This window comes from Tenrec ecaudatus, chromosome 3, assembly GCF_050624435.1.
Source record: "Tenrec ecaudatus isolate mTenEca1 chromosome 3, mTenEca1.hap1, whole genome shotgun sequence".
NCBI classification, from domain to species: domain Eukaryota; kingdom Metazoa; phylum Chordata; class Mammalia; order Afrosoricida; family Tenrecidae; genus Tenrec; species Tenrec ecaudatus.
In genome coordinates, this window is record NC_134532.1 from 194286847 (window position 1) to 194309706 (window position 22860).

At 38.1% G+C, this 22860-nt stretch overlaps 1 pseudogene; it reads right to left on the reverse strand.

Moving 5' to 3' along the window:
• Positions 1–632: 632 nt before the first annotated feature.
• Positions 633–22860, reverse strand: part of LOC142442492 (mRNA turnover protein 4 homolog) — a 62460-nt pseudogene continuing 40232 nt past the window's right edge.

Below are 22860 nucleotides of genomic sequence, written 5' to 3' on the forward strand. Positions count from 1 at the left end.
CGGAGCTAGACCAAACATCAGAATCCAACATGACATGTGATTTTTGTAAACAAACGCAGTTCCTGTTTCCATCACTTGGTGTTAGTTGGCGTTAGTATGCATGCTTTAAACCTTTTATGGTTGTGTTCCAAGCGTTTAGCTATAATTTTCTTAATTTTTGTGTAGCTTTTTGTACTGCTTTTAGGTAAAAACAAAACAAAGCATGAGTCCCAAGAAAGTTTTTTGAAAAGTATCATTATGATAAAAACTGGTTAGCCATGTTATCGATGTTGTCGATGATAATTTAGCAACTCTTAGAAAACAGGCAAGGAAAAGCTAACAGTAGACCACATTAGACAAATTTAATTTTTAAAAAATTTAAAAAAATTTTTAGAGAAAGCCAGACAGGTGCTAGTGAAAACAGGGAAGGAAGGAGAAAAGCTGAAAAGCAGATCCCCGTTGATTTTTTTTTTTAACTGCCCACAGGAGGAACCCTGTGGGTGAGGTTTTATTCTTATATAAAAACAGTCCGTTCCTGTTGCACAATAAACAGCTGCTCCCTCACAGGGTGGGGGTGGAGTGGAGGCAGGGGCGTCCTGCTGCTGGGGCGAGAGGAGACCTGGGGCTGCCCGGTGGGTGTGTATGTGGGCAACTCAGTCGCTGTCTTCTGCTGACTCTTCCGCTGACTCTTCTGCACTCTCCGACAGGTCGTCGCCCATCTGCGCAAACCTTCCAGACTGTGGGTCCCGTCCCACATGTACCTGACGGTCACTTTGAACTCAGCCATCTCATAGCCAAAAAGCTTCAGGACATGGGCCTGCTCCAGTGTCAGCATGTCGCCCTCCTTACATACCTCCTAGTCAGACAGCAGGGTGACCACACCTTTCTTGAGGGCGGTGGGCAGGCCCAGCTGCCTCAGCTGTGGCTCCATGGAGTGTGGGAACTGCTAAAGGGGCCCAGGATGCAGGCTCTCCGAGCAGGATGCTTTGTTACCGGCTTGGCTTAGTCCATCTCCGTGAACTTGGTGAACCACTCGTTCACTTACTCCTTAGTTCGATTGGTAAAAAGGAGACCAACTTCACCCTTCAGCTTCCTGCTGACCTGGTGCAGGTTGTCTTTGTACTTCTCAGAGGGGCTTCGACCCAAGGCCACCGTCAGCGCTTTGTTTTTCCCAAAGAACATCCGGCTGTGCTTCCAGGCGTTCCGGATGTCCTTCAGCTTGCTGTTCCTCATGTTGGCCACGGAGAAGATGAAGAGGCACTTGTATGTGTCCACACATTTCTTTAGCTCTTCTATCAGGTTCTGTTTCAGTTCCAAGCCTTTCTTGTCAGTTTTGGTTAAGGAGACTTTTGGTCATGCTTGGACTTGGGCATCTCGCTGGCTCCTCCCCATTGATTTTATGGAAGGAGATTCCCTTTCCAAACAATAACTTTCTCCATCCCTCTTCTCCACATCCATTTCAAGGTATGGGCCAGATTGTACTTGTTAAAAACCTTTTAAATGTGTGTTTCTTATTTAAATTATTTAACTCTGAACTTATTTACTTAAAAATTTCTGTGTAATGTTTTGTATAAAAAGTCAAGATTAGGGGAAAAACTTGGTGGTAGAGAATGAATTAATCTATTTTCAGTTATTTCTTGTGTGAAAAATTGATTTGGAACTTGACTGCATCACATCTCGATGTCCTTCTAGAACAGAGTCCTGTTGAGGTCTGGAGTTGTACCATATAATCTAGTTGTCAAAAAATGGGGGGCAAAATTTGGATACAGCAGAATACTATAGTATGTCAGAAGACATGCCTCCAAGAACACTCAAAAACAATTAACTTTCAAAGAAAATGATTATATTTTTTTATAATTGATGGTCAAAATTTTAACAGCCAAAGAAGCATAGAAAGTTCAGGGGGTTGTTTGTTTTCTTAAATGTGTTTTGTTTATTATATTAAAGGCAGATAATAGGGTGGACAAAAATGTGTATCATTCTATTGAGTTATAAGTTACTACATTTTTTACCTTTGTTAATGGTCTCTTGCTTTCCTTTTTTATTTATAAACCCACTACCATCAAGTCAATTCCAACTCATTGTGTTCCTATGCAGATAGGGGTTGTGAGAATGTTTTTGCTTATAAGAAAATAGCCTCCTCATGCATTATCCCCCAATACAATAGCACTTCACCCTGCTAAACGGTCATTGCATGATAACCACCTTCCCGTCATAATCACTGAAGACAGATGTGTGTGTAAGCAAACGTGGTGAAGAAAGCTGATGGTGCCTGGCTATCAAAAAGATATAGCTTCTGGGGTCTTAAAGGCTTGAAGGCAAACAAGCGGCCATCTAGCTCAGAAGCAACAAAGCCCACAGAGAAGGAGCACATGGCCTAAGCGAATACAAGGTGTTGAATGGACCATGTAGTAGACAACAAGGAAAAAAACATTCATTGTGTGATTACCTTCCTCACATAATCGCTGAAGACGAAAGTGTGCCTAAGCAAGTGTGGTGAAGAAGGCTGATGGTGCCCGGCTACTGAGAGATATAGCGTCTGGGGCCTTAAAGGCTTGAAAACAAACAAGCAGCCATCTAGCCCAAAAGCAACAAAGCCCACACGGAAGCAGCACACCAACATAGGTGATCGTGAAGGGCAGAGGAGACCAGGTCTCAAACAACAAAGGCGGGATGGTGGTGAGAATCACATCACTGTGAATGAGGGGGAGGGCGTGATGGGAACCCAATGTCCATCTGCAGACCGCTGGACATCCCTTCCAGAGGGGTAGTGGGGAGGAGATGAGTCCCTCAGGGTTCATTGTAGCAACAATGAAACTCAAAACCTTCCTCTAGTTCCTGAACGCTTCCTCCCCTCCCAATTATCATGACCCCAATTCTACCTTGCGGACCTGGTTATACCAGAGGATGTACAGCTGTGCACTAGGGATCTGGAAACGCAGGGAATCTAGGACAGACGAACCCCTCAACATCCGCAGTAGGAGTGGCGACACCAGGATGGAAGGGGGTGTAGAAAGGGAGAACCGATCTTGGAGATCTATCTGTAACTTCCTCTCTGGGAGATGGGCAATGGGGCGGTGGGTGAAGGGAGATGCCGGGGAGTATAAGGCAAGATATAATAATTATTTATAAACTATCAAGGGACCAGGGGGAAGGGGGGAGCATGGAGGGAGGGAGAGGGGGAAAAAAGGGAAACCGAGCTGATTCCAGGAACCCAAGTGGAAGGTGAATTATGAGAATGACAAGTGCAACGAATGTATAAGGGTGCTTTGCTCAATTGCTGTATGTATGGATTGTGATAAGAGCTTTATGAGCCCTAATAAAAAGATTTATTAATTAAAAAAAAGAAAATAGTGTTAGTGGATTACTAGAGCTTAACCTAATAGAAGTTTTCTGGTTATGATTAATTTTATTTTAAAAATTATTAATTTATATACTTTCAGTCAACATTACATAAGGTTGATTATCATTTCATATTTGATTTGCAGAATACCAATGCTGGCTCTTAGAAGAGTTACATATATAGAATGTTGATTAACTTCCTAAACTACTGTTAATTTGCCATCAAAAGAGAGTAGGGCATTCGAACACTGTTCTAAATATTACATATAGTCTGTTATTATTTGCTGGTTTAGGTGTGGTTGTGATGCTGAAACCGATGCCACCAGTATGTTAAAAGGCCGACAAGGTAACCCATCGTGGAAACATTTCAGGGAAGCTTCCAAATTAAAGCCAATTAAGACACAAGACCTGATGTTCTCAGTTTGGAAGCCAGTCAAAATATGACTGGGATGAGTTTCCTCTTCCCAGTTGACCTTAATGGTGTTGGTTGAGTAGAGCATTTAGCATATCTCAACCTAAAAGAACTACAGAAAACAGTCATGCCTTCAGTTGCATATTGACTATTCCATTGGAAAAATATTGAACAGTGCAAATATCATCAAAACAAGATGGAGTGAATATATAGAGCCACTATGCCAAAAAGAATTGACTTTTATTCAACCATTTTAAGAGGCAGCTATGGTCAAAAACAGGTTATTGAAAGAGAAGTCTTGGGTACGCTGAACTCATTAGTGAAAAACAAGGCTCCAGGAGTTGATAAAATATCAATTGAAATATTTCAATAAGATCATTAAGTACCATAAGTACTAAGTCATCTATGGCAAGCCATTTGTAAAACAGCTGCCAGGCAAAGCAAATAAGGGAGAACCATATATGAGCCCATTCCACAGAATGTGTCTCAACAGAGTGTAAAGCCAATTAGCAACATCATTAATGCCAAATGAAAGTCATTTTTTTCTAAAGCTAAATTAATACTGGTTGGAGCAGTGAATCAACAGGGAGCGTCCAGAAACTCCAGCTGGATTCAAAGGAGGATTTGGCACAAGAGGTGTCATTACTGACATCAAATAGGTCTTGGCTGAGGACTGCACAGATGCTTCCTTGTACTTTGTTAATATGCAAAGGCATTTGACTGTGTGGAGAGTAACCCACTATGGATCACATTGAGGGGACTTTGGATTCCAGAATGCTTATACTGCTCAGGGGAAACCTGTATGGAGACCAAGAGGCGGTCATTTGAATAGAGCAAGGGATTATGCATGCTTGAAAATCAAGGGAGATGTCTGTCAGGGTTGTGTCATTTGTCATACTTATTCAATTGTATGCTCAACAAACAATCTAAGGATCTGGAGTATATGAAGAAGACTGCAGCCTAAAGTTAGGGGAATGCTTATTAATATCCTGCTATATGGAGATAACACCCCTTGATTGCTTAACGTGAAGAGGACTCAAAGCACCTGCTGATAAAAATACAAACCTCAACCTTCAGTATTAATTTTAATTTAATGTAAAGAAAAGCAAAATCACCCCAACTGAATCATTAGCATACATCATAAATAAACGAGAAAGACTGATGTTAAAGATTTCATTTTGCTTGGATCTGCAATCAATTCTCAGGGCATCAGTAGTCAATAAATAAAATGATATGATGTTCAGCAAACCTGTTGCACAAGACTTCTTTAAAGTGTTGAAGAGCAAGGATGCCACTTTGAGGACAAAGCTTAGCCTGACCCCATCCACAGTGTTTTCAAACCCCTCATGTACGTGAAAGTTGAGCAGTGGATACAGAAGACATCAGAAGAATGGATGCATTTGAAGTACAGAGCTGGCAAAGAATACCCAAGATACCATGGACTACCAGGGGAACAAACAACCTGTCTTGGAAGACATATTGGCAGAATTATCCTTAAATGTGAAAATAGAGAGAAACTGTCTCGTGTACTTTGGACATTTTCACAGGAGAAACCAATTCCTGAAAAAGGTCATGATTCTTGATAGGGAGTTAGCAAAGGGGCAGAAAACTCTCCATGAGATGGATTGACACAGTGGCTGCAACAATTGGTTCAAATGGTGTAGGGGAGGCCTGCTTGATTGGATTGTGTGTAAAGTTACTGTGTATTGTCATCGACTGGAAGACACCTAAAACAATAAGAACAATGCCTAGGATGATGCTATTCTTGGTGCATTTCAGTCCATGTGAACAGCTTCCAATTTTCCTGTAGCCAGGCTTCATTCATTCATTCCACATTGTGATTATTTATGGATCTTCCAGCTGGCCCTTCTCATTGTGAGGGATGCCCTGATAGCAAATGAAATCCAAAAGATTCACACAATCAAAGATATTAAAGATGACTTGGCATCGACATAGCTCTTGCTCGCTTTTTGAGCAAGTGGGGCTAGATCGAGCTATATTCCAACAAATGGCACTCATTTTCCAGAAAATGTTTGCCTGCTATTAATATGGCTTTCAGTCCCTAACCTCTCAGTGTGCCAACAATTCCTTCTCCCTACTTTATTCTGAGTCTGGCAGCTCTGCTGAAATTTGTTCACCATGGGTGACCCTTGTGTTATTTAAAACACTGGCGGTAGAGACTCCAGCATCACAGAGACAAGCAAGTCGCCACTGTACATACAGCATGTGGACAGGCGATTGGAGGGCATCAATGATGTGATTCATAATATCTGCATTTTTGGCCTTTGATTTTGGAGAAAATCAATGACTACAGCTTTTGTGGTAGTTACCCAATTTCATGTCAACTTGAAAACAGAATGAAGGGGTGGAGGCTAGCCAATCAGGCTTTGTGGGCATGAAGTTCTCATAAGGATTCTGGAAACTTCCTCTCTTCCTCCCAGAGGAAGGACACACTCTCTCACTGCTTCATGTTCCTGTTGACAAGCCACAAAGAGCCACGCTGAAGGCGGCCAGAGTCCTGGAGCTGGTTCTCCTACCTCTGGATCCACAAGACTTCCCACTCACCGCCCTGTGATTTTCCTGCATTTAGCATCATATCATGTCTTGTGTGAGTCTGAAGAGGAATTTACAGATTAGTATCAGGCATATGGGCTAATATCAGACTCATGGACTTAATCTGGACTGGACTTACAGGGATGTTTTATTATACAATTATTCTTTGTTACAATGTTCTTTCTTATACATACATGAGTATCCCGGGGTTTCTCTACTCAACCCAGCCCAGCACGGCCTTCATTATAGATCAGACCTTAATATAAAGAAAAGAAAACCCAATAATAAACGGAGGAAAGGTTGAAACTGTCAAGGATTTTATATTACTAGGATCCATAAGCAGTGCTCATGGAAGTAGTAAGGAGAGCACTGATTCTTGAAGATGGGGAAGATGGGGGTGGGGACAACAGAAATGCATGTGAATGGACATATTGGATATTGTAAGATACAGCTAAAATAAAATAATAAAAATAATAAGGGTTCCTGGGGAGGTGGAGTGCATGAGAAAGGGGATGAAGGGGAGCTGATATCAAGGAATTCAAGAAGAAAGAAAATGTTTTGAAATGGATTGTGGTGCAATTATACAATACTGCTTGATGCGATTGAATTATGGAATGATATGATATCTGTAAGAGCTCCCAATAAAGTGATTATTAAAAAGGAAAGAAAGAAATCAAATGAGATATGTGGAAATTGCCAACATGTTGCAAAAGTCTTTTACACAGGGTTAAAAGTCTGTGACGTCAATTTAAAAATATTATGTGCCTGAACCAATATTTTATTATATGTTATGGTGGTCTTATATGCAAATGAAAGCTGTCCAATGAATAGGAAAGGTAGGAGACAAATATATGCCTTTTGATGGTTGGGAAAAATATTGAGTATACTCTAGACTGTCAAAAGAACTAAGAAATCTCTTAGAAGATGTATAGTCAGAATATTCCTTTTATAGGAAGATGGTGTGTCTTAATCGTAAATAATTGGAACATGGTATCATGTGGGATCTGGCCGTGGAAAAGGAGTTCATGATTGATAGATGGTCAGCAAAAAGAAAAAACAAAAAAAAGTTCTCTAGAATTATCACAGTGGTTGCAGCAATTGTTTCCAGCATAGTAGCAATTGCAAGGATGGTGCTGAACTGGACAGTAACTTTCTTCTATTGTACATCGGATCACGATTGCATCAGAACTTTCTCATACAGACCTTTAACAACCCCAGATGCACATATGAGCCCACAATGAGCTGTATAAATGATAGGGTTCCAGTTTATAATATAACAACCAAACTTCACTGCCCTTCCCATTGATTTCTCCAGGAATGTTAAAAACAGGGCACTTTCCAGGAAACAACTGCCGCACAGCTTGACATCCGCATAAAATCTCACTCTGTATTTCTTCATAGGACAGAACTAACTAGTGAGGCGACAAGAGAAAGTGACAATTTCATAGGAGACTCCATGGGTTGAGATAAAGTACCTGTCAGAATCCCATTCCCTAAAGGAAGAACAAAGCCTGTACATGAGAAAATGAACAGTGTGACAGGCTGCACACTGCTGCGAACTGGAAGGAGATGGGCTAGCTTCTGCCTCCAGGTTTTCACACGGGATGCTCAAGGCCAAATACACAGGTCAGGCAAGAAATAGCAATTCATCAAGCCCTGGCCAATGTCCTATCATGGTAGGTTATAGTAATTAAGTGGATTTGTCTTAAAATATTTATGAATAAAATATAAAAATTATTTATCATTTTTGTTGTGTACTATAGATGGTATTTACCCTAGGAGTAGATATTAGCATTTAATATGATATGAATTTGATTGTAAAGTAATTTTTTAAAATGAAGCCTTTAATCACCGCAGCTAATTATCTTGACTTTTCTTTTCTGCACCCTGGATTTCTCGCACCTTCACCCCCACTCCCTATTTCATTCTCTGGGCCTTGCTCTCTGCTTCTCACCCCACCCCCTCAAATGTGGCTTTCCAGGCACCTTTTGGGAACGTAGAGCAGCTCTGTGTGACAGTTCCCAGCTACTTTAATTTAGACCTTTTCTGCTGGTACATTAGATTATAGCTCCGGCTTGTGCACAAACAAGGTCTTAATCTTTAGGACTTCATTGACATCATTTACAATTAAATTATACCCTAATTTGGCCACTGCAAAGGCTTGAGGGAAAGAATCATGTTTTAATTTTCCCCTCACTTAGCAGTTTCCTCCTGTTTATAGCAGAGGTTAACTGTTAAATCCAGGATAATTCCAGTTACATTTACAATAATTCTCATTTATTTTAAGTTTCACTTAATCAGTGTTCAACCTTTGCTGGGTCATAGACTCTATGCTATGCAGATGTGATGTGTACCAATAGCAATAACACGTTTGTCTAACTTTAGAGAGCTTACAGGAAGAGAAGCAACTTAAATGCAGAAGCCTTTGGAATATTGTATATGCCCTCACACAAGTCAGGATTGCGCATGCTTTGGTTATTAAATGCCCCGAAGTTGGATCTGACTCATGATTCATACTAATTCTGAATATCACAATATGTCTTGGCCTCCATGATCCTCAAAATTGTTCATATGCCCACACTTACTGCTGCATCACTGTATCAACCCATCTCATTAAGGATATTTATTTTCTTCACTGACCCTCGACTTTACCAAGCTTGTTTTCTTCTGCATCGATTGGTCCCCTCCTGAAAACATGTCCAAGCACATCAGACTAAGGCTTTCCACATTCGTTTCCAAGGAGCATTGCGACTCCAGTTAGTGCCTCCAAGACAGACTTATGCATCTGGTAGCCCATTGTTCTGAAAATACTTTTCACCAATACCATCATTTAGAAACATCAATCCTTCTTCAGTCCTACATATCCAATACGCAACATTCACATATATGTGAGGTTATTGAAAATTAAGTAGCTTGGGTCAGCTCTCAGGCAGCACATTTCAGCAATGCAATGCAGCATTGAATTCTTGACTGCTGATTGCCTGAGCATCGATTTGAATCCAAATAAAGTAAAATCCTTGGCCATTTCAAACTTCCATCCTCTTATCATTATGCTTACTGGCCCAGTTGTGAGGGTTTGTTTTTCTTTACATTGAGTTGTAATCAATATTGAAGGCTGTGGTCCTTGAACTTTCTCAGCTAGTACCTCATGCCTTCCTCACAGTAAACCAGATTCCTTCATCTGTAAATTGCATGTTGTTAAAAAGCCTTTCTTTAAACCTATGCTATATTATATTTCATGAAGTATGACTTTTCATATTATTTAATCAGCATATAAAATAAGAGTACTGAAAGAATACAACCCTGACACACATTTTCTCTCTGATATCAAACCATGGATTATCTCCTCTTCCCTTCGAGTCACCATGTCTTGATCTTATTACAGCGTTCACATCAGCATAGTTCCGTGTTCTGGAGTTACCATTCTTTGCATTGCTGTACAAAGTTTGTTACAATACACCCACATTGAATGGCCATTAAAACACCTTTCTAGAATTTTATGATTTAGGTCAAGATCCGTCTGATGGCAGCAATGATATTCCTCCTTCCTTGTCCTCTTTCGATTCTACTCTTCCTTTCTGGCAGGTCTGTTGTGATGTACTGCTGAAACTATTGCTGAATTTACTTCAGCAAATGTTTGCTTGCATGTCAGAGCCATGCTATTTTCAGTATTTCCACATCCCCTTGCACCGCCTTTCTTTGGAATGAGCGCCAATATGGATCTCCTCCTGTTGGCCATAAGGCAGTTGTCCATTTTGTTGACAATATGTTAGTGAGTGTTTCCAGCGATCATTTTGGGGGGAAAACATTTCTATTGTTGTCCATCCAATTCTCAGAACACTGTTTTTATGTTAATACCTTATGTGTTAGTCTGGGTAGACTAGAGAAATAAATTCACAGACACTCATATGTGCATAAAAAGAGATGTATATACAAGAGCAATTGAATATTGAGAAAACATCCCAGCACAATCCACATCAAGTCCATTAAGTCTGATATTAGCCCATATGTCTGATATCCATCTATAAAGTCCTCTTCAGACTCATGAAACACATGCAATGATACCAAATACAGGAAAATCACAGGAGAATGGGTAGGAAGTATTGTGGATCTAGGGGTGTTGTAAGCATCTCAGCACTGCCAGGGGTGCCCACATGGCTCCACCATTTCCCAGGGCACTAGTGTAGTTACATGTGTCTTGTCAGTAGAGCATCTATCAGGGAGTGAGCAGAGAGTGTGTGTGTCTCCCACTTCCAAGGAGGAATAGAGGAGCTCTCAAAATACTCAGGAGAAAGCTAGGCTCACACCGAGGCCTCATTGGCTATGACCACACTGACAGAGTAGACTCCACCGCTTCACTCTTAATCCCCTTGAGTGCCAAATTGACACCAGATTATGTAACTACCACATCTTCAGTTCCACTTGAACTTCTTTAGTCAGTACCATTGATTTATTTTTTTATTATATATTACTTCTTGAAATGGTTGAATGTCTAGTCATGTCTGAAGAGCAAAGGAAGGTCCTAAAAGCTTTGCTCCATTCAAATAATTAAGGTTAGCTGTGCTTTGAGGAGGCAGCTCTTCCCCAGCCATATTTTGTGTCCCTTTCAAACTGAGCAGCTCATCCTAGAACATCCCATAAGACAATGTCCCACTGCTATTTATAAGGCCTCGGTGGCTAATTTCCTTGAAGTGAACAACCTGTTCCTCCTTCTTATATTTGCTCATAGAAGGGAGAATAGAAAGCTTGCTTAATGGGGTTAGAAAAAGTTTATAAAGGAAATGATATCTTGTGTCTTAATTATCTAGTGTTACTGCAAGAGATATATCACATATGAGTTGTTTTTAAAACAGGAATTTATTATCTCACCTCATATTTAAGAGGACAGATGTCTGCATTCACAGTTTTAGGTTTTGGAGAACGTTTTTCCACTCTAGAGATTAGGAGGAAGGACCTTCTCTCCTTTCAGTATCTGTAGATTCAAACATCAGCAAGGAAAATGGCAGGGTGCTGACAATTTCAACAGACAACTTTGCAGGTCACTTGCTTATCCGAAGAAACATAGGTCAGATGACCAGACAGATGCAGGCTCCAGACCCAGTCAAAAGCTATATGCCTTTCACAGCATCTACTTATATTGTAAGCAGGCCCTATCCTCAAGAAAACTTCCTTCAGTTGATTTAGTGTTTATAGTTGATCTCACCATGAGGAATTATTAAATCTTAACTGCTAAACCACTGAGAATCCTGGGTCAGCCAAATTGATATTAAATCTTGATGACTGTAACTCTCAATGAGATAGATTGACACTGGCTGAAGTAATGGGTGAAACAGAGCAACGATTGTGATGATGGTGGAAGACACTGCAGTTTTTCACTCTGGTATATATAACTGATAATAATCACAACCAATTCAGTAACACTTAACAGAAATCTTTGTCTTTATAAATCGTGTCTATCATTGAATATCAAAATAAAATGATGTTATGTTGTTGCTCCGGTAAAAGTTCATTATTCCAAAGTTCATGTATTCTACTCAAAAATTTACAAGCTTTATGGCAATTATTTAATTTTCATAATTTAATTATTTCATGTGTACCTTATCACTCAATCTCTTCTTAGTTCCTAGAGGAAATATATTGTCTGAACTACAGAAAAAATCCTCATAACAGTGCCTCTGTAAGTATGCTTTCAAAAAAGAAAGATAATAAATTAATTACTCAAACTATAACTAATTTAGTATAATATTATATTTTGAAAATGATTTGAGGATTTTTTTAAAAACAATTATGATTAAAGTTCCAAATTAGGGCAGTATGTCTTCAACTAATTTTGAGTTTTCGTATGCTCATTTGTTTTCTTACATGACTTCATGTCCTTTAATAGCTATTAGTTAAACTTTGAAAACAAGTTGGGGGATTATCTTCTGGATTATTTCTTTCGCTTCTAATTTTAATAACTTAAGATAAAATAGGTTAACCAATTTTCAAAAATCATTGCAACATTCTTAATAATACTAAATGAAAGAAAAAAATTACATGTCTAGAAAAAAATGAAAAAATATGAATGCAAATTTTAAATGCTAAGACATTAAGAAGTTTACATAAAACATACAATCAACCAAAAAATTATGCCATATACCATTCCCAAGCTTGTCAAGTATTAAAAAAATTGAATTCAGTGTTTTTATCCTATTTATCTGAACTTTACTCACAAATAGTTGTTCAAATATTATTGTAGGGTTAGTGTATGATTTAATGTGTCCCTTCCAGCCAAAGTATTGGTAACTCACACCAAAAGACCTTTTCTGGCATGGGTTTTGGGTAAAGAGATAGGATTAACTTGTGAGTAAATACGAACAGCATACATTCTGCCGATACACAGTGAACCCTCTGTGAAGGAAGAGAAAGGATTTCACTACCAGAAACAGCACATCCTTTGTATTCTCCATCTGATTCTTGGACCTGATTTCACCAGCTTTCACATTTTGGGGAATAAGGAGGATCTTCCAGATGGACATCTGAATTTTGATTTCTGACATAGAAGCTCTTTCAAGACGTGAGCCACTCTCTTTGAATATGTGAGTTCTGAGTCCCCATTGCAGTCAATGACTGAACCTGGAATGCAAAAGAAGGTGGTGGTTGCGGTCAGACATGATGGAGTGGTACAGCAGTGTGAGAGGGAGGACGTTTGAGTTATATTTAGCCTCCATCTTCTTGGCACCAATCTTGTGTTAATTTTCATGAATGAAATTGCTACTACAAATGTAAACCATGTATTAAATATTAAATTGTGGTTGTGGATGGATAGTGTTCTTCATTATCCTGTATTAACATGATTTTAGAAATATATTAATGATTTTTTTCATCCTGTCACTAGTAAGCAGAAGTAATGCAAATTCATAAAATGACACCAGGAAGCGTTTGACCAAATCAGACTATAGGATTTCCATAGGCAGTTTTTCCTTGTTCCGAATTGCACACATCTCTTATATTAAGAATAACAACAATAATTTGTAAATTATCAAGGGTTCTTGAGGGAGGGGGGACTAGAGAGGGAGGGGAGAAAGTGAGGAGCTGATGCCAGGGGCTTGGGTGGAGAGAAAATGTTCTGAGAATGATGAGGACAATGAATGTACAAATGTGGTTTACACAATTGAAGTATGTATGAATCATGATAAGAGTTGTATATGAACCCCTAATTAAACAATTAAAAAATAATAACAAAAATCTATTTCTCTTATAAAGGTACATTTATATGAGAATAGGTTCCTATGACTTGCACAAGCATGAAAATGCACACACAATCTTGCAAATGCATGTCCCTTGTTTTGAAGCTGAATTATAAAAAAATAAATTAGGGAACGGAATGAGAGTCAAGCAAGCAGAACTTTAATTAGACTCTTCACTTGGAACCCTTGAAGAGAGTTGAGTAAGAACATGGAATATTGTTTCAAGTGATAAAATCATTCTACCTTCTTTACCTCTTGGTGGTTTTCAATCTCTTTCAAGGCATGGGATTGCCAAGAAATGATTAAAATAAAATAAAAACAAGACAGAATAAGAATTGATGCACTGCAAACGTGACGCCTGTGAAGAATGTCAAATGTACGATGTGTTGACAGAAGAACAGATTGATTGTGTTGGAAGTACAGTGAAAATGCTCCACACAAGTGAGGAGGGGAGACTCGGCCTTGTTTATTTTGCTCACATCATTGAGAGAGATCAATAAGTAGAAAGGGACAGCATATTTGTTAAAGTAAACGATCAATGGAAACAAGGGAATCCCTCAACAAGATGGACTAACATTATTGCCTTATCAATAGACTCAAATATATCAAATATATCTGCTTAAGACTAGGGGGAGATCGAGGTCCATGCCAGGAGTCAGAGTCAATTCAATTTCAACTGTCAGCAAAGCAGTTAATTATTCATTTCTATCCTTCAAACTAGTAATGGTCAGAATGCTAAAACAAAATAAAACAATCCACGAAGGACTTTCTTTCTAGAGTGGACATTTTTCAAAGGGTTTTTCTTGACCAAAGAAAGAAAATTGAACTCATAAAGTAATGTGTCAATATGCTGTTGGGAAATACACAGATAAGGTAAAGATAGCTTTTGGATGAGAGAAAGTTTAGACACGTCCATAGAGGAGATTGAGTAAAGCAGATTTTTTTTTCACCTGAATCTAGCTAATGATTTCTTCTGAGCAGAATTTTCTACTGATCCAGGAAAACAGACATTCTTCTTCTCCTCTGTGTCAGATTGACTCAGATTACAGTTTTCCATCTTGGAAATAGCCAAGACTCCCACATTTACATATTTCATCTATTCTTGCCTCTTTTTAAAATTTAAACCAGGTTCTGATCTGTTTCTGATATATATATATATGTATTTTTTTCTTTTTGTCAACAGATATTTGAGCATCAACTAGAATGTACTGTTGCATAAGGTCATTAAAGATAATGGATCAAACATTGTGACTCAGTATTTTTTAATAGATACTAAAATTTGTATCATATATTACTTAGAAATAGATCATGAGGCCACTCTTTCTAGTTTGCCTCAGCCTAGAAGATCTGATGCAACCTGTCCACCGAGCCTGGTGTTATTGGTACTTAGATAGCTTGCTTATCACACAGCTCCAAGTTAAAATGTTCAACTACTCTAACGACATAGTGTGGGGGAAAGGACCTGGTTAATTTTCATAATATTGATCGATAGTCAAACTAAAAATTAAGACTTGAAAAATCCTGAAGGGATCGAAAGTGAGTCCTGTGCTGGACAAAAAGGGTCAGGTTCAGCTCACTCAGACAACAGTGAGTACGCCACTTAGTGTGCGTCTTTGTGCACTTACTTTGAGTGGTATATAGAATTATGACACCAAGGTATCAAGTAGAAAGAGTATGTCTTGAAAAGGATTATAGCAACATAGGTAGAAATGTGCTTGATGCGATGGAGATATAGGTTGTGATAAGAGCACTGAATAAAATTATTTTAAAAACCTACAAAAATATTAGCTACCTCAGCAGTAGATTTAAGAGGAAAACTGTAATAACCACCAAATAGTTAAAGACAGAAAACATTGCGGAATTTGAATCAGGTTGTCATTTGTCTGAATACAACATGGCTAAGTCAAAATGATCAGAATTTTGGGGGCCTTATTTTTTTATTATTAAAGCTGCTAATGTAGAAAAGGCATGAATTGTTAACCACAAAACAAAGAACCCAGACCACTGATGAGGTTGACCTGTACCGTTAACCTGGCTAGACTGGAGGATGTACACTGGTACAGATAGGAACTGGAAACAGGGAATCCAGGACAGATAATCCCTTCAGGAGCAGTGGTGAGAGTGGCGATTCTGGGAGGTTGGAGGGAAGGTGGGGTAGAAAGGGTGAATTGATTACAAGAATCTACATATACTCCTCCAACAGAAAATTGGGTGAAGAGAGACACCACCGTGTAAGATATGACAAAATAATAATAATTAATAAATTACCAAGGGTTCATGAGGAGTGGTGGGAGGAAGGGGAAAAAATGAAAAATGAGGGGCTGAATCCAAAAGCCCAAGTGGAAAGCTAATGTTTTGAGAACGATGAGGGCAATATATTTATAAATGTGCTTTACACAATTAACTTATGTATGGATTGTGATGAGAGTTGTATGAGCCCCAAACAAAATGATTTATAAATTTGGCTAAATGAAAAACACCTCTTTGACAATTGCATATCTGAGACAATGGTGTTGAGAAGGGTAAAAACCACCATAGTGGACATACAAGTGTAATATGGGAACTCATGAACCACTATTTGGTTTTCCAGTATTTTGGGGGGAAAAGACCTTTAGTCCTCGAGCTTCTCGATATTCTACCATGAATTCGGGATGCACTGAGATTGACAACTCAGGAATCATTGTATTTGAAATACCAGTGGCTTAATTTCCAGCATCATAGCAGCCTCCTAGTCACCACATTGTGACAAATTTACAGACAGGACGTGTGTTTTAATTTTAATTCAGGCTATTCAGTGGAAGACAGAGAATGTCTAAAATTGCCCTGGCCAATTCTCTGCTTTCCTCAAGAGTACAGTCTACAGTGTCAAGGATCATAGCTGAGTCAGATCCAGAGGAGTTATTGATTCGGTTTCAAGTAGCTTCCAAACAGTATAATACAGTGTAGCAGAGCCAGTAGCAAGTTCACTGATATTAGTGACCCAAATGGGAGCTGTTCCCATCAGCTGTCTACACACAGCCCCGCCAACAGTAAATAGAACTGCTATGTCACATGCACAATGCAAGGGAATAGTAACAGAGCTTAGTAGGTACAGATAATCTAGAATGTTCTGGCTGCAGGATTTCAACAGATAACTTAAGCGTAGTGTCCTTGAAAATTCAAATGATAGGGACCTGCTCGGTGTGGAAGTAACCATAAAGCAGGTAATCAAGAATTTGCCAAATGGGAAATATTATTTCCAGGTGAAGAAACAATGTTTGTGAAGGCAAATGGGGCTTGGAGCATGGGGATAAAAATTATCTATGTACACGTATATTGTATATTTGGCCATAGTCTGTTTGAGGTCGGTATCCATGTCTCTCTCAAACACTCAAGTTTCTGGGCATAAGCTTTGCTTCCAGTGTAACTAATACTAAATATATAAGTAGTCTATGTTGATTGAAACATGGAAACTAGCTCCATGCACCTTTTCATATGAATTATAGATATGCAATAATCTAAAGCAAAAGTGAATTATCATCTTTGACACACACATACATGCACGTGCTAGTGATCATTAACAATTCCATGTCTGGTCTGAGTACCAACGTCCTCCTGTGGAATGCCAGAGAAGACATGGTAGGACCAAGCAATTTCAATTTCTTTTCTGTTCCTGGTAACATCATTCAGCTGTTTGTGATGCTATTCAGGAAAAAGTAGCTTGGGTATTGGTGAACACAGGAAAAGATGACTTAAAATTCTTGGAGATTGGACTGGACATTTTAGAATTTTCATGACATTTCTGAGAAGTTTATGACTGTCATATCAGGTCTGAATAATGGCCTAATGAGGTAAACTTTCCTTTTTCCTTTTTTTCCAGTGAGACAGCCACTCAGTATTAATGCTTCATTTATCCTCTGAGTGTCCTGTGTATTTTTGATCATTTGAAATACTGTGCTGCTACACATTAACTTCTTGGTAACATTTCATTTATTTCATAACTTGTCTGAAACTTGGGGGAAAAATGGAATCATTTGTTAGAGTGTCCATGGCAAAATATTATCCAATAACTTTGTTCAGAAAGCTAGCAAATTTCTCTCTCAAAAATATACAGAGATTAAATTGTAACATTTATGTAAAAGTATTATTTTAATAACGCACATAACAGTTAGTTTAAGGACATTAGTTATATATGCATCTAATATTTTATCATCATCATCAATATTATTTTTTACATTATTTTATGACAAGTGCTTTAAAAATCTGCCACAAATATGGTCTAGATATGGTTTTTCTGAATTGTGATAAAATATTAAATATTTTACAGAATTACAAAATTTCTCTTCTTAAAGTATTTTATCTCTGTTAAACATAATATAAAATGCCTTTGACCATGAAATGCTTAATGAAGAAAGTAATTATTCAGGTTTTAATATTCCTTGCTCATCATAGTCCTTATGTTTTAATGTTATTTATATATTTTTGAGTTTATAAATTTTGAGTTTTCCTTCTCCATAAAAGATAGTTTTGCAAGTGAGTGTAACAGAACAATTAAACAAACAAGAAGTAAAATGCAAAAGATACAAATATTATGCTAAGAATGTTCAACAAAAGGAAGATAGTACTATAGTTAACTGATAGTAGTAACATTGTTTTTATGTAGGGCAAGAAAACTTGGTAAGATTTAGCAATCCAAGTATAACAGTTTGAGCAATTTTGCTAATTGCTTGTGTATGTTAATATGTTTCCATTTTCTACCCTTTTTCCTATATGATCATCGCTCCAACCCATGGAATCAGAAATAACAATAAGGGCTGGAGTACAAATGTAAATAAAAGGTAAATTCTACCTCCCAACCAGGACTATGCAGTGTATGATCTCTTATGCAAAAGATCATTGTGATTCTGAATCCATTTGACAGCATCTAGCAACCACAGCCTCCACAATTCATAATTATCTGCTAAGGGATAAATAACATCTAACGCATGATGTTGCTTTAGGAACTGCTATGTATAAGAGCAAGGTAACAGCGCTTACCATAGTTCTTGTGACAGCCCATGCCAAAAAATGGCAGTGATGTTTGTGATTGTCTTCTTCTTCCTCTTCCTTCTCATTATTGACATCATTCCATATCAGTCTTATTAAATACTTGAGAAAATACAATCAGTATCAGCAGACAGTTTTAAGATACATTATAAGCCAAAGAAAAGGAATATAAGACAATTTTAGAAACTAAAATTTTATGAAATTTTTGACTCTATAGGAGATTTAATGGTATAGAGGGTACATATTGGGCTGTGATCCTCATGGACCAGCACCTCCAGGCGAAACACTGGGCTTTCTACTTGCAGAAACAGTTACAATTAGAAACCCCCATGGATTGTTTTGAATTAGCATTGACTGGATGGCAATTATTTGAGCTGATATATTTCATATAAGAAAGATCATTCAATCAGTATTTATCATTTGTAATTGCCCATTTCACATGGCATAATGCTTTCAAGGTTCATCCATGTTGTAATATGTGTAAGAATATCTTTTATATCTAAGTAATATTCCCAAAGTTCATCTGTGTCTAATAAGTTTGTTGTTGGTATTGTACAGTGCCATCAATTCACTTACAACTCATAGAAACCTTGTGAATGACAGAATGGAATGCTGCTTTATCCTCATGTGTCTTTAAGTAGGGTATGCATGAGTCCATCATGGCAGCCACCGGGTCAATCCATAGATTAGGCTCTTTGTCTTTTTCACTGGCTCTCCAGCTCTCCACGCATGAAGATTTTTTGCAGGGGGTTACCACCCCCTTTCTCATAACATATGCTAAGCCTTGTGATATGAATACATAGCATGAAGTCTCACCATCCTTGCTTTAGAGACATGCACTCAGGGTTTTCAATGGCTGACGGTGGGGCGCGGCGGGGTGCGGGGTATATGGCCAAACTTTTCTTTCAAGGAAACTTTGAATGGTCTCAAGCTTCTGACCTTTTCTGTTCACAGTCAAGCATGTTCATCATTTACACTACATAGGGACTCTAATTTTACATAAAGAGCTAAAATGTGAGAAAACAATGTCTGTCTTTACCATTCCACGTGCTCCAAATTCTAACTACTTGGCCAGAGACAATATGTAAAGGCTTGAAGATAAACAAGCGACTATCTAGCTGAGAAGCAACAAAGCCCACGTGGAAGAAGGACACCAGCCTGTGTGAGCATGAGGTATCAAAGGGATCAGGTATCAGGCTCCAAGGACACAAAGCAAAAAATCATAATGTGATTGAGGTTGTGGTGAGGGCAGGAGTAGTGTGGAGTGGAGTCCCAAAGCCTATCTGTAAGCAATTGGACATCCCCTTACAGAAGGGTCATGGGGAGAAGACAGGCAAGTCAAGTGCACTATAGCACCGATGAAACTTAAAGTTGTCCTCTAGTTCTTTAATGCTTCCTCCCTCCCCACTATCAGGACCCCAATTCTATCTTACAAATTTGACTAGACCAGAACATATACATGGGTACAGATAAGAGCTGGAAACACAGGGAATACAGGACACATAAACTGCTCAGGAATGTATTGAAAGTAACCATACCAGGAGGGAAAGGGGAGGTGGGGTGACAAAGGGGAGCTGATCACAATGACCTACTTATAACCCCCTCCCAGTGGGATGGACAACAGACAATGGGTTAAAGAGAGACATATGACAGTGCAAGTCATGACAAAATAATAATAATTTATAAATTATCAAGGGTTCATGAGGGAGAAAGGGAGATGGAGGAAGGGGGAAAATGAGCTGATACCTAGGGCTCAATTAGAAAGAAAATGCTTTGAAAACAATGATGACAACATATGTACAAATGTGTTTGACACCAGGTATGTATGTAAGGATTGTGATAAGAGTTGTATGAGTCCCCCCAAAAATGATTTTAAAAAATATTTAATTGACTTATTCACACCAAAGTGGTAGGAACTCCTGTCCTTCCAGATGTCCTCCACATTTTACTTTTAACAAAACCTAAGGAAGATACTGTTGAATGAAAATGTGCTGCTGCTCATTGTAAAAATTTAAACATTGTGGCACTAGAATGTGAGTGATGCTTGAGAGTTGAGAAGTTTTCCTGATACTGCTTAAATCAAGCAGCACTAGTGATTGCTCTCCAGGGAGAAATGTGTAGAGTGGGTGGGAAGAATCCTTCTCATGATGTGAGAGAGAAATCAAGAGGCTCCTTTTTTTTCCTGAACTTGGAAATTGGACAAAATATTAAAACTCATGATCTAATTATTAAATATTATATAATATAAAGGAAATCTAATAGTGTTACTCTATTATAAATAGTTTTAATCACTTAATAATAAAGACTACACAGAGAATATGTTATAGAGCTAAGAAAAGCACAGTAATTATAATGGGGAAAATGCAAAACTTAAAAAAATTAATGAAAAGCACATTCCTTCATTTCTCTCATAACACTACCCTGTAAAGTTTTAACGACCTTTGTTAACAACTTCATGAATATTAAAGTATTTCATGAAATATTTCTTCTAAAGGAGTGATATATTAGAGTACATTAGTTTTATTGTTCTTGCCAAGTAAGCAACTTCTTCGTGGTCAAATAGAATATTTTCATATTTTAGTGCTATTGCGTTACTCCATAAATTATTAATACAACTCATAAATACTCTCACTATCAAAATATAGCCTCAAACAACTTTATCTGGGCAGACTCAGACTTCATTTCTTCCCCAGGGGTTTCCAATTTCTGGGCTATAATTAGATGTCATCCTTTCTGATGGAGAAGATTCTACCCACCTCCCCCCAGATCTCAACAATCTTGATGGATTTCATGTCCTGAGGCAACCTAAACAGTTTACTAAGTGAGACTCACTAGAAGAGAAAGAAAAGGTAGAACGAGAAAGCTCATTATTTTCAGCCAAAAGTTAATTAGGTGTTTTTTGTGGGATTATTCTTCCGCATGGATTCATAGATTGCCACATGTGTGACTCACATCATGCCACCCTTTAAAACAACTTTAGCCACTTGTTCTCACAGTCTAATTGTACAGCTGTTTGCAAAATAAAGTGTTTTTAGCTAATTTAATGTCTTCCATTAAAATGTTTATGCTGTTAAATAATTCCTTTAGATATAGTACTTATATGTTCTCAGAAAAGTCTCAATTGTCATTTTTTTCTCACAACAATTCATTGAGATAATAAGTGTTCAAATGAAAGTTTACTTGATTGTACTGATAGATAATATCACATCACAGCCAAGGTTAAAGTAAGGAATTTGAACTTTCTACGACAAAGGTAGACATGAGCCTATCTTTCACAGTATAAACCTTGTCAAACTCTTCAGCAGCAATACTGAAAATAACCATAGCACAACAAGCCCATGGCTTCACAGTGAAACAACAAATATAAGATCATCTTGATTTTAAGGCGGATCTTGGCAATGTTGTAGAAAGCTGTTTTCCACCTTCTTCATTATATAGGATATGCAAATGAAAATTAAAATCACATTTATCCTCCTAGTCTTTAGATAATGCAGTGACACATATACATTCTGGCTTTCAAGAAATGGTATTTGGCCTAGAGTTCACAGAAATATAGGTATTGAGCAATTTTTACTAAAACTTCATACCCGTGGTGACAATGGGTTTAATACACAGCAGAGGGAATGGAAAAATAAAGCAAATTCTCACAGAAAAAGTTGCATCTAGCTCTCACATGAATGTAGAATCATGAGTGGGAGTATAAATATATCCTTGAGGAGACCTGGTGGTGTATTGAGTTATGTATTGGGCTGCTACCTTACATGCTCAGCAGTGGAAAAATCACCAGCCTCTCCACGGGAGAAAGATGAGCATTTCTATTCCTGGAAAGAGTTACCGTCTCAGAAACCCAAAGGGCACTTCTACCCTGTCCTGCAGGATTGAAATGCGTCAGATTTAACTCCATGACAGGATTTAGTTTATATATGTGTTCTAAGTAGATCATTCTAAAAGTATTGTTATATGATATTTTACATATAAAATCCATAATCCTAATTATCATCATTCATAGATGACCTCCTAACTACAATTGCACCCCAGGTTGTATTTCTCATATTTTCTGGACTCCAAATATGATCTTGCTTCACGAGGCGGTGATCAGAATGGAGCTTAATGGAGTGAAGTGGAGAAAAGCATGGTGCTGCAGGTACTAGGAAAATAGTTGGTCTTCTAAGGTGGTGCCTTAAATCTAGTTATATCATCAGTTAAAACACACTCTCTTATATTTAATTTTGGTCTAATTATCTAAGATCTCTATATTTGTCTTGTCATATAAATATGAATTGTATAGGGTTATCAGGAGTATGCAAGGAGTTGATAGGC